Below are 16715 nucleotides of genomic sequence, written 5' to 3'. Positions count from 1 at the left end.
CCTTCCCAAACCTTTCTGGAAAAGCTTACAAAAGAACTATGAATGAGTTGTTCTGGAGACAGAAGTATTTCTCTCAGCAGCTCAACCAACAGATGACCAAGTTAAAAAAAAAAATTAGGGAAGTTTCTTTGTAGATTCAGTAATGTGCCTAACACAAGACTTCAGGCTGTGTAATGTGAATCCGTCACCTTACATAGGAACTATCGAAACCTAACAACACCTGAAAAAATGAAATAACAACAAAGAAACACAAAGCAAAACATATTTGATTTGAATTATCACAAAATACTTCCATTATAACTACATAAAGAAATGCAGAGGTACATTTGCTCACATTTAGGATTATGTGCTAGTTTGTCCACTATGAACACAGTGCCACTGAATAACCATTTTCATACCTCTAACCTTTCTGATTTGATGTTTTTGCAGAGCAACACTAAATGTATGTGAGATGTTGTCTCTTGAGTTGTTCTCAACGCATAGCGTCTATTGCCTTTATTTGAAAGCCATGTACATGTATGAAGGACAGGATCAATGGCTCTTAATTTAAAAAGCCATCAAGAAGATAAAGACTCTCATGAAGATAAAGACTCTGTTCTGAATTTCAGACTCTTGACTCCACTTCCTCCACCCTATAGCTTCTCCCAAAGGTTTGGAAAATCTGGAATGACCAGTCCCTTTTCCATTCTATAAAAACTTCTGCAATAGGTATATAATAGGTCATAGAACCTCATCTGAAATACAGAGCACCTTTCCATCCTCCCCCAGTTATAAAACCATGGATCCACATTTTCTGCAAAAGAAAAAAAAACAAAAAACAAAAAACAAGCCTGCTAGTTTTCAGGAGAAGAATACTGCCAATAATATAGGTCTTTTTAGGGATAAATACAGAGAAGAAATATGTCATAGAGCCCTGGCTGCACACTTCTGAAAATGAAAATTAGATCTTTGAGAAAAATGAGTGGAGAATGACCTTTCCTTCTGAAAAGTCTCTTACAAGCTCTGAAAATTTGAGGTAACAGCTAGCCATTTAAAAAGGAATTGTTGCAAAACACAAAGCTAGGAACTAATATGTGGAGATGGAAATTTATCAAAGATGCATGATGCTGGTGAATGAAGGGAGCATTTAAAATAACTTGATTTTAGGATGACTTTGAGAGTCATTCACTCATTTTTGAATACACATGATTACAGATCTGGGAGTGTTGTATGGTTTTTATCACATTTCTGCACGTCAAATACAATCAGCAGCAAAATATGTCTGCAAGAGCAGTGAGGAAGTAAATCTAGAAATTCTAATAGCTGAGAATCAATTTCAGCCTGCTTTTCTAAATGGTGCTTTGTTGCATGGACGTTGACAGAAATATGTTCAGGAGGTGTACAACTCAAATGAGCAAGGGCAGCATACATCATTATAAAGGTTTGTTCGTAAGCTGAATTTTTGGAAAAGAGAAAGCAAAGCTGCTCTGAGACCCTCTGAACTAACACTGCTGCTTACTGCTTTTGTGTCTGGTTCTGCAAAGGAGTGGCATTTGCATTCAATCCTATTAAAAGCATGAGGGTAAAATGGTAGGTAGCAGTTATAGTAGTATCACGCCCTGAGTGCTTTGCACAAACGTAGCTGCAATCTTTGTGTCTCAGGTAACAGAATTCTCAAGCTGAGCTGATGGCTGGAGTCTTGTTTGTTGTCTGTGGTCCTCAAGTTTTGGTGACTGAAATAGAATAGCCAAGAAAGATAATCTTAGGTTCTCAACCTGATAAACCTGGTGAAGATTACACTGTTGGCTGCTTTGCCTAATATCATGAGGCTGAAGGCAGCAACACATTTGGTTTCAGCTGTGATTACAAGCACAGGTCCAGATCAGCAGTGAAAATGTAAGACTTGTTGGCACAATTCCCACAGGCTGACATTTCCAATCTCGTGAGTGCTGCCTCCTAACTTTAGGATGTGCAGACTGTGGTATAGGTCTTATGATAGCTCACCACAACCTTTTTCACAGCACAGGTGTAACTAACTATAGTTCAGCTTGCTATGACAAAACTTTTGGACAAATGAAATTGTGAGTTAAAATTACTAATATATTAAGCATCACAAACACACAGAGTAGTCATCCATCATGAAGAAGGTCTCTCTTACCCATAAGAACAACATGACCTCTGGGCTACTCTGCTGTTGAGACTGCTTGAAGCAGAAATTACTTGCAGACTGTCAAACACCATTCTGAAGGACTGATATTTTAAATGACAGCCCCTGGATTTCATGTGTTAAATTACAAGTTCCAGTCTCACTAACTTTCTTCTTGGGGTCCCTATAGTCCACAACGGACAAAAATCAAACCTCCTACGCCGCAAAGGGTAGATTTAAAGCTGTTAACTGTTGTAATTCCACTAACATATCAGTTTTACACCAGCAATTCCTTGGAATAATCCTGAGCCAGGGTCTGGGTAAAACCTAGGAGAGTCCACAGGAAAATAAAGTATTTACTCATTTCTTCTAGCTGGAAGACACGACGTGGCCTTCTGAAACCAGGACCTTCAAAACAGAATAGAGGTCAAAACTGTTAGCTGCAAAAAACATTCTAAATAACACAAACAGCATCAGTGTCTCTGCTTTCACTGTATTTCTTTCCATGGCCATAGCAAGAATGATAAGGCATGTAAAATTATTTCTGTCTATGGAGAGCAGTGCATTACTGCATTTCACTTGAAAGAGAGCAGTATCCAACCATGTCGTGTCTAACTGGTTCATAGAAATTGCAACAGTCTATATCTCCATTATTTTTCTTTCCATAGCTATAAATAATTTGTTATGAGCCATGTGAAAATAAATGATTCCACTGTGTGACAAGGTGAGGCTCCATTTATCTTTAAACTGACTGGTACCCAACTTTGTCAAGTGCCTTTTGTGAACTTCACAGACATGTCTGCTTCCATGTCATGTCTGCTTACCACACAGGGAAAGAAAACACAGTGGAAACCCACCATAGTATCTACCAGCTTTGAAATTACTTAGTCAAATCTCCTCATACTAGTATTGGGACTGTCTGTAGAAGAGTCATAAAGCTCGTGTTTTCAAATATAGCTCTGAAGTGGCTCCTTTTCAATCGATGATACAGGTTGCATAAAAGTGCCTCAAGCTTTCCACAGTGCATAGTTTCCCTAGGAATTCAAAAGTATTTACAGAGCTGTATTTCTCTGTAGAGGATGTTTCTCTGCAGGCAAAATGCCCTGACAATCAGTGCTCAGACAATGTGCTGGTCATTTCAGACTAGGAGGCCTGATGGACTTTCAGTGCATTATCAATGAAATCCAAAACAATTTCTCTTAATGCAGTAAGTCTATGCTGTTAAATGATACCTTGCTCATACAAGCTACTGATGTACAAACACCAACTGATGTTCCCTGCACAGATGGGACACGTGCAGAAACAGAAAACAAGAGACCAATGAAAAAACACAGAATTTACTCGCATAGCCACAATTTGATTAGAGGTAACTGACATTCTGTTATTTTTGTTTTCACGTCATTGTGAAGAATAATGGGAAAGATAGTTCCTGTTCTACTTGTACCTTTTTAAGCTCTGCTCATTGTGATTCTTGTTTAGAAGGAGCTAGTTTTGATCAGGGTATGTGTGCATGTATGTGTGTATATGCATATAAACTTGCAAAGGTTTGCCTTGCTGCACACAAGACAGAGAACAAATTAAAAAGTAGGGATTTTAAGCAGCTTAGAATTTAGCTTTCCACATAAGCTGCTTAAATGCAACGAAAAGGGTAATCAATATGTAATCTTCCCTTAGCTCTTGAACAATGATGGATATGGAGGTTTCCAAAGCCTCATCACAGGCAGAAGTTAGACTTCTCCTTTCAATGGCTGGATAAATATTTGAACTGATTGTGTCAGCCTAATCCTTTGCAGTATAAAAATGCTACCTAGCTTCAGGAAAATAATATACTCCAAGATCAACCTAAAATAATTACAGAAGCTTCATACCCTTCTAGTTTTTACTAATGACAGCATGTTAAGATTAACAATACTATTATCAACATACAGTGGACATCAATAGACAGGTTTTCTGCGAAGTGGGAAGTCTGACAACTCTTCTTAGCTTCTTATTCTTACACATATTTTCCTTTGCTTTTCTTTCTTTCTTTTTCTCATGCTTCTAAAAATCACTAGTATTCCCTAACCATTATAACTATTGTTGTCTTATTGACACAGGTATTAGTTTTGTGATGCATGCAGACCACAGAGTACTTTATAAAACAGGCCACAAAACTCTTTAACCTTGTCAGAGATGGGGAAATAGAGGCACAGAAAAACAAATTTACTCTCCCACACTTGAATCCTATCCCCACGCACAACCCAACAGGCTATCTCTGCAGGAGGATCTGGATAGGCTGGACCGATGGGCTGAGGTCAACTGTATGAGGTTCAACAAGGCCAAGTGCCAGGTCTTGCACCTGGGGCACAACAACCCCAAGCAGAGCTACAGGCTGGGAGATGAGTGGTTGGAAAGCTGCCAGGTGGAGAAGGACCTGGGAGTAATGGTGGATAGTCACTTGAATATGAGCCAGCAGTGTGCTCAGGTGGCCAAGAAGGCCAACAGCATCCTGGCTTGCATAAGAAGCAATGTGGCCAGCAGGGCTAGGGAAGTGATCGTACCCCTGTACTCAGCTCTGGTGAGGCCGCACCTCGAGTACTGTGTTCAGTTTTGGGCCCCTCGCTACAAGAAGGACATCGAGGTGCTTGAGCAAGTCCAGAGAAGGGTGATGAAGCTGGTGAGGGGTCTGGAGAACAAGTCTTATGAGGAGTGGCTGAGGGAGCTGGGGTTGTTCTGCCTGGAGAAAAGGAGGCTCAGGGGCTACCTTATCACTCTTTATAAGTATGTTAAAGGAGGCTGTAGTGAGGTGGGAGTTGGTCTATTCTCCCATGTGCCTGGTGACAGAACAAGGAGGAATGGGCTAAAGTTGCACCAGGGGTGTTTTAGGTTGGATATTAGGAAGAACTGCTTTACTGAGAGGGTTGTTAGGCATTGGAATGGGCTGCCCAGGGAAGTGGTAGAGTCACTATCCCTGAAGGTCTTTAAAAGACATTTAGATGTAGAGCTTAGGGATATGGTTTAGTGGGGACTGTTAGTGTTAGGTCAGAGGTTGGACTCGATGATCTTGAGGTCTCTTCCAACCTAGACAGTTCTGTGATTCTGTGGTCTTGTTTAGACAGTGTGTCAAACAGTATAAGCTTGCACAAAGCACATGCTGCTCTACATTACCACCAATGCTCAGATTGCAATTATTTAAATATTTTCCTCTCTTTTTTTTCCCCTCTCAATGTAACATGAAATATATTAAGGAATTTGGAATTAACATAAATATAATCTATTAAGCTACACTTGCAACGTACTAAGTAACATTTCCTATTGTATGTATGCCAGGGATATTTTATTAAGGATATTCCATATCCTCAGACATACTGGATTCAGTGCTACTGTAAGAAAGCCTAAATCTAAATGCTGTCTGGTAGATTGCAGAGAGTTAGAAGTCCTAGTTCTAGTTTTACAATGGGTTTATCTAGCAGTTTTGGTAAGTTGTAACACTTTACTCCAGTAGTTGTAACTACTTTACTCCATTTGTGTAACAGGGTATTGGTAATTATCACTTAATATTTTCAGGACCAATGCTTTAAAACGGATTAATTTAACTGAAGAAAGCATTTTGAATCAAAGTAGTTTACAGTAAAAAAAAAAAAAAAAAAAAAAAAAAAAGAGTCGTTAAATTACAGTTGTTTTTCCTTTGTGGGCTAGGCTTTTGAGTGATTTGTTCTGGAAGATTTTGTGAATATGTGCAGAACTGTACAGGTGTACTCCACTTTAAGAAGTACATGTGCTGCTCCACCACTCTACCTGTGACTGTGCTCTCCAAACATAGCTCATTGCCTCTAACATGCTTTGCATGTTTCAGGGAGGAATAATTCTATTTATGCAGTATTTTCTATTTGAGGCTTTCAAAGCACAGAATCTTAACAGTTTTATTACATTAAAGCTACATAACACTTCTGCAGCAGAGATAAATTTAATTATTTCTCCCTTAACATATGTGAAACTGAGGCAGGTAGGGTAGTGTGTGACTTTCCTGCATCATTTAGCTATAAAATGAAATAAAGCATATATTACAGCACTTCTAATTTGAGTTCTGCACTTCAGTGACATCCTCATTTTCCCTACCGCAGTGCTAATTAACTGTAATGTATGATAATCATTACTGAACTGAAGTTCCACTAGGCAGCAAATGAAGGTTATCTGTATAATTAGCATTATGGCTAAGTTGTGAGGCAAGGAATTTTCCTAATTAACAGAACTAAAACTAGACCGGGCAAACAGGAATGAGTGTAATTAAAATTTGATCTCCCTCATCCTGAAAACAGACTGCCCACAAAATAGAGAACTTTGTGTAAATGCTTATAGAGCATGGAAGGGTTGGGGCAGGTTTCAACACATTTCTCTCATGTCACTTTTTCTATTTTCACCTGCTATCTTTGCGATTTCATGAAGAAACTTGTCTTCCAACACAGATGGTAATCTGTCACATATGGATTTAGGTGTCAGCTATTCTCCTCCAGGACATATCCACTCTGGCATTATCCACCAACCAGTCAATAAAAGAGTCTGCTAGGCTGCCAAGAGATCAATCACCTTGTAAAACAAACATTATGTCCTATTATTTTCTTATTACAGTTAATTAGATTTATAAAATACAAAAAGCCTTGAAAGCAAAAAACTTAGAAATGCTGTCAGAACAGTTTAGACCCTGATTTTTCATTTGTGAAAGGGAAGGGATTTACTAAATCTAATATTAAAAGAAAGGATTTCCATCTAAAATTTTGCTGAACACTGAATTCTTTTTTAAACTTAAAAACATGTTAGTGCAATGCTACCAACCCAAATAGTGCAAGCTGTCTTAAGACTGTGATGCTAGAATGTGAAAGGGACTGGAGAAATCAAGAGATAAGGGTACTCCAGTTAATATAGTCTAGGTGGAGGTAAATGCAAAAACTACCAAAAAAAGAAAAAAAAATAAAAAAAAAAACACAAAAGCAATAGAGATCACAGAAAATATAGTTAGCTTTCCTCCTTCTGTAAGATTTTATTAATCAAAGTGTTTTCTATAATACACTGGAGAGGGATACGTATACAATTAGGATTCCTGACTGTACCTGGGGACAACAAATAATGTCTCTCTGGTACAAAGCATCTGGAAAGTTAAGTACATTAGACTCTGATGGCAATAACGACAGTTTATATGTAGAATTGGAGGCTGCGTTTAAAACGGTGGTACAGAATTGTGCAAATATATAGGGCTGACTACTTCTCTACTTTAATTATTCATATAGCCACTATACCATAATAATTCTATATTTAATTCTTATCTTCTATATGCAGGAAGAGCTGAGACAGAAAAGAACTATACAAGTTGCTGAAGGTTACAATCAATGACTACAGTAAAGGAATTAATTCAGTGTCTCCTAAAAATATTAAAAAAAAAAAAAAAAGAAGTAGAAAATACAAAACTGTCTGAGCTAACACACTTGGGCAACTTCTCTGTACTCTGTCTCACTAAAAAACAGTGCCTTGCTCTAACAGTATTTAATTTCTCCATGCAATCTCAATGAAGAGCATGGGGCTGGTGAGAAAGCTGGGCACTACTGGACAAAGAGAAAAGAATCTCCAGACTTAGCATATTAACTTAATTTACCTTAACTGTTAGTTATTTTCATTTTTCTCCTTGGAATTGTTGCTTGCTCAGGAAGATGCATGTTTATTTTCAAGAATCTCAACTGGCACCTAAAAATTGCTGTACTTATGTTTGATTTAATTAAATACAATTAAAAAATGAAATTGGTATTGGATAAGGAAAGTTGAAGATACTGATGCTCTCCCTAAAATCCCATTGAAATTGTGTTGGCTTTACTATGATAAAGGTACTGTTGCTGAAAAAGACAGCTGAATACTATTAACCCATGATAACTCAAATCCCTTATTGCTGATAATGAATCAAAGAAAATTGGCTGGTGACCAAACATTAACCCTCCAAAACTTTTGGAAGACATTTCTTCACCCAACCAAGGATCAGTTCTGTACCATGGAAGACAAATACTTTACTGAGAGCAGGATCTGGCCATATAAAAAACAAGCTGTAATTTATGATGAAAAAAAAAAAAAAGAAAAAAAGTACTGTAAGTTTTGAATGTTGGTAGCTATGATTATGTGAGCAGTCAACTCCCAAATTACAGAAAGCACCGTACATTTTTACATAATAAACTGTGGTTGCTCTTCCTCAGGGACCTTTATATTACTGAATAAATTTAAGGTGTTTTCAACAACTGAAATGCAAAATATGACCCTCCCAAGCATTAATTTGAATGATTTGGCATTTTCAAAGGGGAGGTTCACAAAGACAAATAACAACTGCAAGTTTCCAGGGAGCAGGGATATTGCCTACTCATGAAAAAACCCTAAGTTAGTACACATGAATTTATTTTGTGAGGATAGATGGAAACCTTGTGAAGGAATGAAACTGAATGAGTTACATGGCAGCTGACCCAAGTCTGCAATTTTTTAATGGAAGATAATCTGTTATATTAAATTTGTCTGTCATGAAAGAGTGTACACCAGACAAATGAATTGAATGTCTTAAACCTAAAAAAAGGCAATCCCCCAGAAAGGGAAGGAGCAGTGGAAGTTTCACAAAGTCTGAATTAGATAAAGTTACAGCAACAGTTAGAAGGCAGACGTTACTCACGGTTCTATTTCTTAGATTCTGTTCTCCACCAATTCTTTTTTTTTCTTTCTTTCTTTCTTCTATTTTTTTTTAATTGCCTGCCATCCTGTTTTCTTCTTTTACCTGTGTTGGTATTTAAAATTTTAATTTCCCCTAATTTTTTAAATCCCATGGGTTTATCACTTCATTTTTCCTCACTGTGACCTGGAATGTCACTTCTCTCTTAGAAAATCTGGGTCAGATTATGTCTAAAATTAATCTAAAATTAATTGTTCTGCTGCTCTCTCAAAATATATACCCATCAGTCAATGTCCAGTCCTCACTTTTCTGATTCCTTCCTTCTCTAGGCTTCTTATCACTTGCAGCCACCTATCACCAAATATTTTCTATGCTTTCTCCCTGCAAAATGCTGCATATTTCCTCTTGGTGACAAGCATCTCTTTCTCTCTCCAACGTCTTCTTCTCTACCACATTATGGTCTCACCACCACCTTTGCCCACCTTTCTCCTTTCTCTGTGCCTCCCTCTGTCTCTTGGTCAGATGGTCTATCATCCAATCACATGCCAGATTAGCCTTTGCAATGACAACAGTCAAATCTCTGTTTTCTTCAAAAAAGTGGGGAAAAAAGCAGAATCCAGTCACCTCTCAGTCTTTTCAGTCTTGAAACAGTTGTTTCCACAGCAGCAGTGCTGGGCCAGATGACTACAGCCCCTTCTTTGGGCATGACATAGAGCTCTTCACTGAGAAGCTGCAGCTGCCTGCCAGATGTTGTTACCATTTTCCTCACATTAGGTTGATCCTATTTGTTCTTTGTCTTGAGACTGGTTAACATAGGTATAATCACATAAAATGAGTGTGGCCTCAGCAATAAGGCTATTGCAGTCAGGCTTTCATGTTTGCTTCTTTAATCCACATTTCGGTAGATATCTTGAAAATGTTTTTGTAGCTACCTTGTGAGATTGTGCTCTAGTCTGATTTTCTTGTCATCGCTATCTTTTCTAAAACAAGCAGCTTCTCTGATAAACTGAACTTGACCACTGTTCTTCCACCAGTTTTCCCTCTCTGAATTCTGAGCTTTATGAGTTTTCTCAGATACAGATTATCTTGCAGCTTGTTCAAGTCCTACCAAAACAACAAAAATAATTTCAAAACTGCCTCTCTTGTTTAGTATTCCATTTTGTCTTTAATCTTCCTTTTGTCTCCTCTATGTAACAAATATTGAAAATTTCCTTTGCTTCTTCTTCCTTCATCAACTACAAGTCCACCCATTATCTCTGCAGTATAGCCCATGTATACAGTTTGTTTATATGTCAAGGAATCCTGTGTAGAAACATTTACTGGATTGCACTCTGACATGGTCTTCTCTCCTTTCCCAAAGATGTCACAAAGCATGCATTCTCAGAAATTCTCACCAGTACTCAAACACAACACGACTGCTGTTTTCATGACAAAAATCTTAATTTTCCTCTGGTTTAATGTTGCTTTTTCTTTACTCTTTTCTTCAGTTAAGTAGCTGCATCCATTTTTTCACACTCCTAAATCACCAATTAGCTGCCTTTGGTTGCCTCTTTGGCACAAACAGCTCTATTTTCTTAATAAGGGTTTTGTCAGAAGCAGTGGATTAGGAAAGGGGAAAGGCAGGTAGATCCTTTGCTGTTGCTGCAACATCTATCCAGAAAATCTGTCCATTTCTATATATCAAAAAAACAGTTTGAGATTCACACAGTCCATGCTGCCTTTACCAAGAAGCTATCTGCTTGCTTCCTGAAAATGACACGTGACCTTGTCCTTTAACTATGCAGAAGCACTGTAAAATTGTCAGAACTTGTTTGCCAGAAGACATTCTATAGGAAATTCAGCCAGTTTTAATTGTACGTTTAATTGCACATTTAATTTGTGCAACATAGAGCTATACAGAAGGTGACTATTTTTGTTCCTCCTAAAAGCACAAGTCTAGTTACTGGAAAACCTTCATTTCCATTACCATCTTTCTTCACGTCATTGTCATGTTCATGAATTTATTTAGGTGCTGACTTCTCACACAAGGCAAGTATGTTCCTCTGACCATTCACCCCTCTGCATCATACAGTTTATGTATGCAAATACATAAGAGGTTTTTGCATTTGATTTTTTTTTCTTGTTTTTAGAATAAAAGATGGGCCTTAACCACAAGATTTGTATTTGATTCAAACCCTTTCAACTCCTGCAAACTACAAAGTTGGTGAGACCTTGGGTTTGCTTCAACAGTAAATAAATTCATTGTTATAAATTCAACTTCAGCTCTTTCTCATTCCATTGTGTTCAGCATGGAGAGGCCAAAGTTATTTTTTTGGTTTTGATTCATGGTTGTAGTGGAGTGTAATCATATCTGACCTCTTCTGTTTTCTGATAGCTTTTTACTTACATGTATGGAGAAGCAAACTTAAATGGCATTTATATTTGAACATGAACTTATTTCTCCTTACAAACACTGGGAGGGTAAGTTGCTATAGCTTGAAAGCAGAATCATGTAAGGGCTCTGATGGAAGTAGAGTTGCTATATAATGAATTATGAAAACTAGATCATGATTTGACTATTCAGAAGTTTACTCTAGGTTTAAGTTGTTGAGAAGCAGGGAGAAAGCTATCACGGAGAAAGAAGGACTCAGAATAAACCACTGAAGTAAACTGAAGTTACTGAAGTAAACACTTAAGGGCTGTTAACAGACAACACATACTCAGCTTGCAGACGGGCTTTGAGAAACAGGATAGGGCCTGGTGTTGATAAAAATCCAGGATGTTTGATTTCTGTGGAGTAGGAAGTTCTTAGAGAGTGACACAGCAGGTAGAAGGAAACCAAAGAGGGACTAGAATTTTATGCTGCATCAACTACCACGTATGAAGGGAGAACATGGGCCTGTTTGCACCACTGTAATAACATCTACTCTTTCCTTGTATTTTGTTTCTATTGTTGAGATTAAGAACAGTCTCTTTCTCAAGACTCACTGGTCAGACACTGAAGGGAAGTGGAACAGCTAACCCAATTCAGATGGACTTTCAAGGCAAGTAAGGTAGATATCCTATAGGCTGGGATTAGGCTATTTGCATGCACTTATGAGCATGTTATTGCAATAGGATCAGAGTTCAGAGCATGCCAGCTGTTCCATGTTATCTCCCAGTGCACAGATTTTTAAGGAGGTACCTTAGCTATATAATGAAAGACTTCTCATCCCATTAGGAATGACCAAAGCTGATACACTTCTTTTACCTCAGGGTCACAAATTCTGACCATATTCTAAAAAAATGGGAAATTGCGTGATTCCTGAGAGAAGTAAAAGGCATGAGGTGTAAAATCGAAGTCAGTGCTCACTGAGAGCTGATGCACAGAAGAAAGGACAGAGGTTCTAGCTTGGTATCCATGTCAGGAACAAAATGGGCCTTGGGGATCAAAGGAAGAATGGCAGAAGGTGTAATCTATACAAAGGCCTGAGAATAACAACCTCTGTTTTAAAAGTGAACTAGTAATTTTTAATTACTTTTTTTTTTTTTTTTTTTTTTGAGGTTCTCAACTTGAAATCCCACAAAGATCCAGCTTGCTGAAATGTCTGAGAATCTTTCCCTAATACAACTGAATTTTATCTAGCTGATCACCTAAAAACCTTTTTTTTTCACTAGCCACTCCAAGAAACCATGGCTCCATTTGCTCAGGTCAGCCTCTTCAGAGGGTCCAAACACTCACTGTGTCTCAATCTGTTTCCATTTGCAAAATTTTGTCTTTCCCTTAGTTAACTATTCACAGGCTTTGAGGAACATGCATATGATTGCTCTGGAATACAGCAATCCAACCCAGATAGCTTTATGTATGTGCAGCAAGAAAAGCTATTTATTAGCTTAAATGAGAACCTGCTCTCACTAGTCATCACTGTACCTTGACTGAGTAAGGCAAAAGGACCATTTTCTGTATACTACTTCCAAACCAAACTATGAACATAAGGCAACATATCAGCAGAACGTTAGCAAAATTTAATGTGCTATACACCAAATTAGGCTGGCATCAAGTAGCAATGGTATAAACTAATACTAAAATCATGAGTACAACTGCCTTATTAACTATGTAAGTTATCTTAAAGAAGCATCGCCGAAGTATAGGCCATTTCAGGTTCTGCTATTATCAAGGGAAATGAATCAGAAGAAAAGGTAATAAAACAAAGGTCTCTGCCCTTTCTGGCTTTGCCAGAGATCCTGTTTAAAAAACTCACTGGTGCTGTAACCTTGTGGTTGACATTTATGCAGATATTTGCTGGTGCCACACCACTCTGACTGCAATGGAGATGATGACTGACAGCAGCTTACTTCATTTCAGTTTATTCTTTCATGCCATTTGTATATATGCTTTTTCCTTTTTTCAAGAAGGATCACTGGAAAATGCTAATAGCCCATCATGGCTAATGGCTCAAATACTTATGTTTTGCAAAAGCAGTATGTGTCCAATGGGGAAGAAGCTAAACAGATGTGTGAAAAAACGTGATTCACCATCATGCTGCTAGAGAAAGGTGAGCTGGAAAAAAGCTGTTTTTTTATGTCTCAGGACCTGCTCTGGGTGCTAATCCATCTATTGACACTAACACCAGTAGTCTTTTCGTTGTGCGGACTATCTGCGGACCGGTATCACACTAAAGAACAGTGCTAATGGGGGACGCAGAGAAAGTATATATGCCAATCTCAAGTAGTAGCAGTCCAGGCAGCTATGAACAGTTTTGCTTCTATAGGTAACCTCTAGAAGTTTCAACTCTTCGGGAGACCATTCAAAATCATTTTAATTTAAAATGCTAACATACTTGAATGTATGTAACAGGGAGGACAAGAACAGCTATGCAGCATGGTATTTTAGTGAATCCAATGTAATTCTTAATCTGAGATTAGGTGTTTAACCACCTTGGCTCACTATGTTCATGTAGCTATAACGTGACTACTAAAGGCAAAATCAGTAGGAAATATTGCAGAGACAGCAGAGAGAAAGGTTACGCACAGATTCCTACCCACTTCATGCTGAATTGAAGTGACAATGGTTCCTTCTAGACATTAATGGGTATGAGTCATCTTCTTGGTTTACTATTATCAATATATATATATATTTTTTTTTCCCTTCTTCCCTCTGAAGAGGAAGTTCCTTCATACTTATCAGACCTGCAGCTAGTGTGCTTGCAAATGCATATGAGACTGTTGTTCAAATCCAACATTTCCTGCAGTGAAAGGCAGATTGCCATGCTATCTCCCTCCAAGTAACTGTTCCAGTCATAGATGAGCAGAAAACAACCTTTCACAACCTTTCTGACTTACTAAGCATAGGAATGCCTGCCAGAGCAAGTAAACCAAGAAAGGAAGATCAATTTTCCATTGTAATTCAGATTTGAGCTTAGGGTAACTGGAATTTGACTTAGTATGCACCTCAGACACTGGCAGAAATTCAGGCACTATAGAATTTTGCAGGTGAAAGTTTAGGTCCTTTGTGAATTTACATTGCTTGAAGCTATTCAGAAGGTAAGTAACTAAATTACGTGGCTGTGCACCTTCAAATTGAAGTTATGCACCCCAGCAGAAAACTCAGGGGTAGTTTTCAGCATGCTGTTTTAGTGATGTCTTCTCTAATGCTGCTTATGCATTTATGAAAAAGTTATGTATAACTTTATTAAAAGGATGGTCTCATTTAAACAGAAGTCTATGAATTTTCTGTGGGAATCAAACCCAAGGAAAGCTTTTTGTATTTTTTGTATTAAGAAAGAACACTAGAACAATGCCCAAAGAAAAAAAAAATCATATGTATTTATTTGTGCCTGTCTTGCATACGTCTCTTAGGTGAGACAAATTTTAGTTCAGAAGACCTGCTCCAAACCTATGGACTTGATTCTAAGGGCACTGAGTCACCTACATGATGTGAAAAGTATGGTTGTACGTGCCACTTTAGTTACATCTTGCTTGCTGTAAATTTGATTGATGCATGTATTTCACATGGGTTATCTTGCACAGAGATATATTTTACTGTCATGTAATAACTTTTCTGTAAATTCTGTAACTTTTACTGGCATGCAAAAAGAATGCTGAGTCAGGCATATATACAAAACAAAATGTTAGTTCATCATAGATAATTACTCCTACTGCAGGAAGTTCCCCATTTAAGCAATCTGTGAAAAAATATACTACTCTGATTATCAAATCAATCACAGTCAAATAAAATAGAATCGTAACTCAAGTGAGCCAATAGTTGACGTAACCAACTAACAACTGCATCTTACTAATGGTAAACAATACAAGTAACTTACAACTCCTTCTGGTGTTCCTTTTAAAAAAATGAGGAAACAATTTCGAGTTTCATATAAATTGATTGGGATTGACAAGATGCAATTTTGTCAATTTAATCCAATTTAGAGAAAACAAAACACAACAAAACAAAACAAAACACAAATTTTAAGTAATTTTGACTAATGGAATGATGGAGGAAATCATAACTGTTCACAGATATTTTATAGCCAGGAAATGAAGCCAAATTAGCCAGCTAAACTGTTCATTGTGAGCTTTTCACTTTGTGTTAGTGTGTTCTGAGTGAAAAGAGGGGAAAGCCTTCAACATTTGAGTCAGATTCTTGTACCAAACTGATCCAAGCATTAATTTTACACATTTAATTTAATGAAACCTTTCAGTTCATATTTAACAAAACACAATGTAGTCTGCTTCATTGAAATTCATTCCATAATAAAACCTTTCCTGACAGAAACAATTTCATTTTCAAAATTTAATCAACTTCTGGGTTTTCTTCTTTTTTTCTTTTTTTTTTTTTTTTTTAATCAAAAAATAATTTAAAATGCATTCTCCTGACATAATAGGCTGCAATTAAGAATGATAAAAATGTGAAATTGCTATGTCAATCTAATAAAGCCAATATAAAAATTATCTTCTATTTCAGTAAACTTTGATTAGGTCGTTTGACTGAAATAGTTCAGTAGTCATTATGCTCCTGGTTTTCACTTATAGATTGCTTAATGATAAGGAAGGTTACAGAGTTGAGTTAGTGGATAAACCAGTCAATGATAAGGCATTTCTGATGCTCCCACTGCAGGAGAGTCAAGTATTTAAGCATGTAAGTGACACATTTCTCTGCTGCATCTGATTGCAAAAGGATGGGGGCCTGTTTCAAAGAAGTAGAGAGCACACCACATTGCTGGGTAACCATGACAATGAGACAGCAGGAAGAAGAAATGTTTGCCTAAACAACATCCAGTCACATAACCCCAGCATAACACTGCTCTAGTTAAATACGCCAGAGGGCTAAGAAGGGCTTACTTAGTGTAGAACAGTAAATAAAATGTCCCATCCTTAGGTGTAGATGTGCATGGACCTTTCTGTCTTCTAAATACACGTCTGTAAGATCACCTAGGCTTGGCAAAGTTCTGTTTGTGTGCAGAAATTAATACTGTTGTATTTAGCAACGTTATTGATGTAACATCACAGTGCTACTAAAATCAAGCACATTTTGGCCCAGCTGAGGACCTACCTCCCCAAAACCCTACTGTCAAGCCTGACTGTGAAAGTGAAGCAAAATAGCATGTTAGCTAATCAAAATAATACACATCTTGCTACAATTGCAAAAAAATCTATGGGCCACTGCAAAGTTAGATGCTTTACAGAAAAGCCATATTTAAGATGTGGCTTTTGTTCCAGACATCTAGAAATTCAGTTATGCTTTTATTCTCCTGCTTTAGAATTATATTCACTCTGCCATTTGAGTCTAGGAATTTGGAGAGTACTGCACCCTGCACAGACTGTATCTTTGTGTACAGTGCTCAGAAGCTGCATTACTCTGGGGCACAGGAGTGCCTCAGGGGGCACAGTTTCTTTGTCATATCCCTGAGGCAGAGATGGCTGATGCCACACTTCTACATTTTACACCTTGCCAGAAGCCCT

The 16715-nt window shown here is 37.6% G+C and overlaps 1 protein-coding gene across 9 annotated transcripts in view; it reads right to left on the bottom strand.

Annotated features, from left to right (window-relative positions):
• The window catches only part of SCUBE1 (signal peptide, CUB domain and EGF like domain containing 1), a 251963-nt gene that overhangs the window by 56858 nt on the left and 178390 nt on the right, over positions 1-16715 (bottom strand). The gene's annotated exons all lie outside the window — the stretch shown is intronic.

This window comes from Anas platyrhynchos, chromosome 1, assembly GCF_047663525.1.
Source record: "Anas platyrhynchos isolate ZD024472 breed Pekin duck chromosome 1, IASCAAS_PekinDuck_T2T, whole genome shotgun sequence".
NCBI classification, from domain to species: domain Eukaryota; kingdom Metazoa; phylum Chordata; class Aves; order Anseriformes; family Anatidae; genus Anas; species Anas platyrhynchos.
Note: the sequence above shows the minus strand (reverse complement) of the source record. Positions and strands in the feature narration are given on the sequence as shown.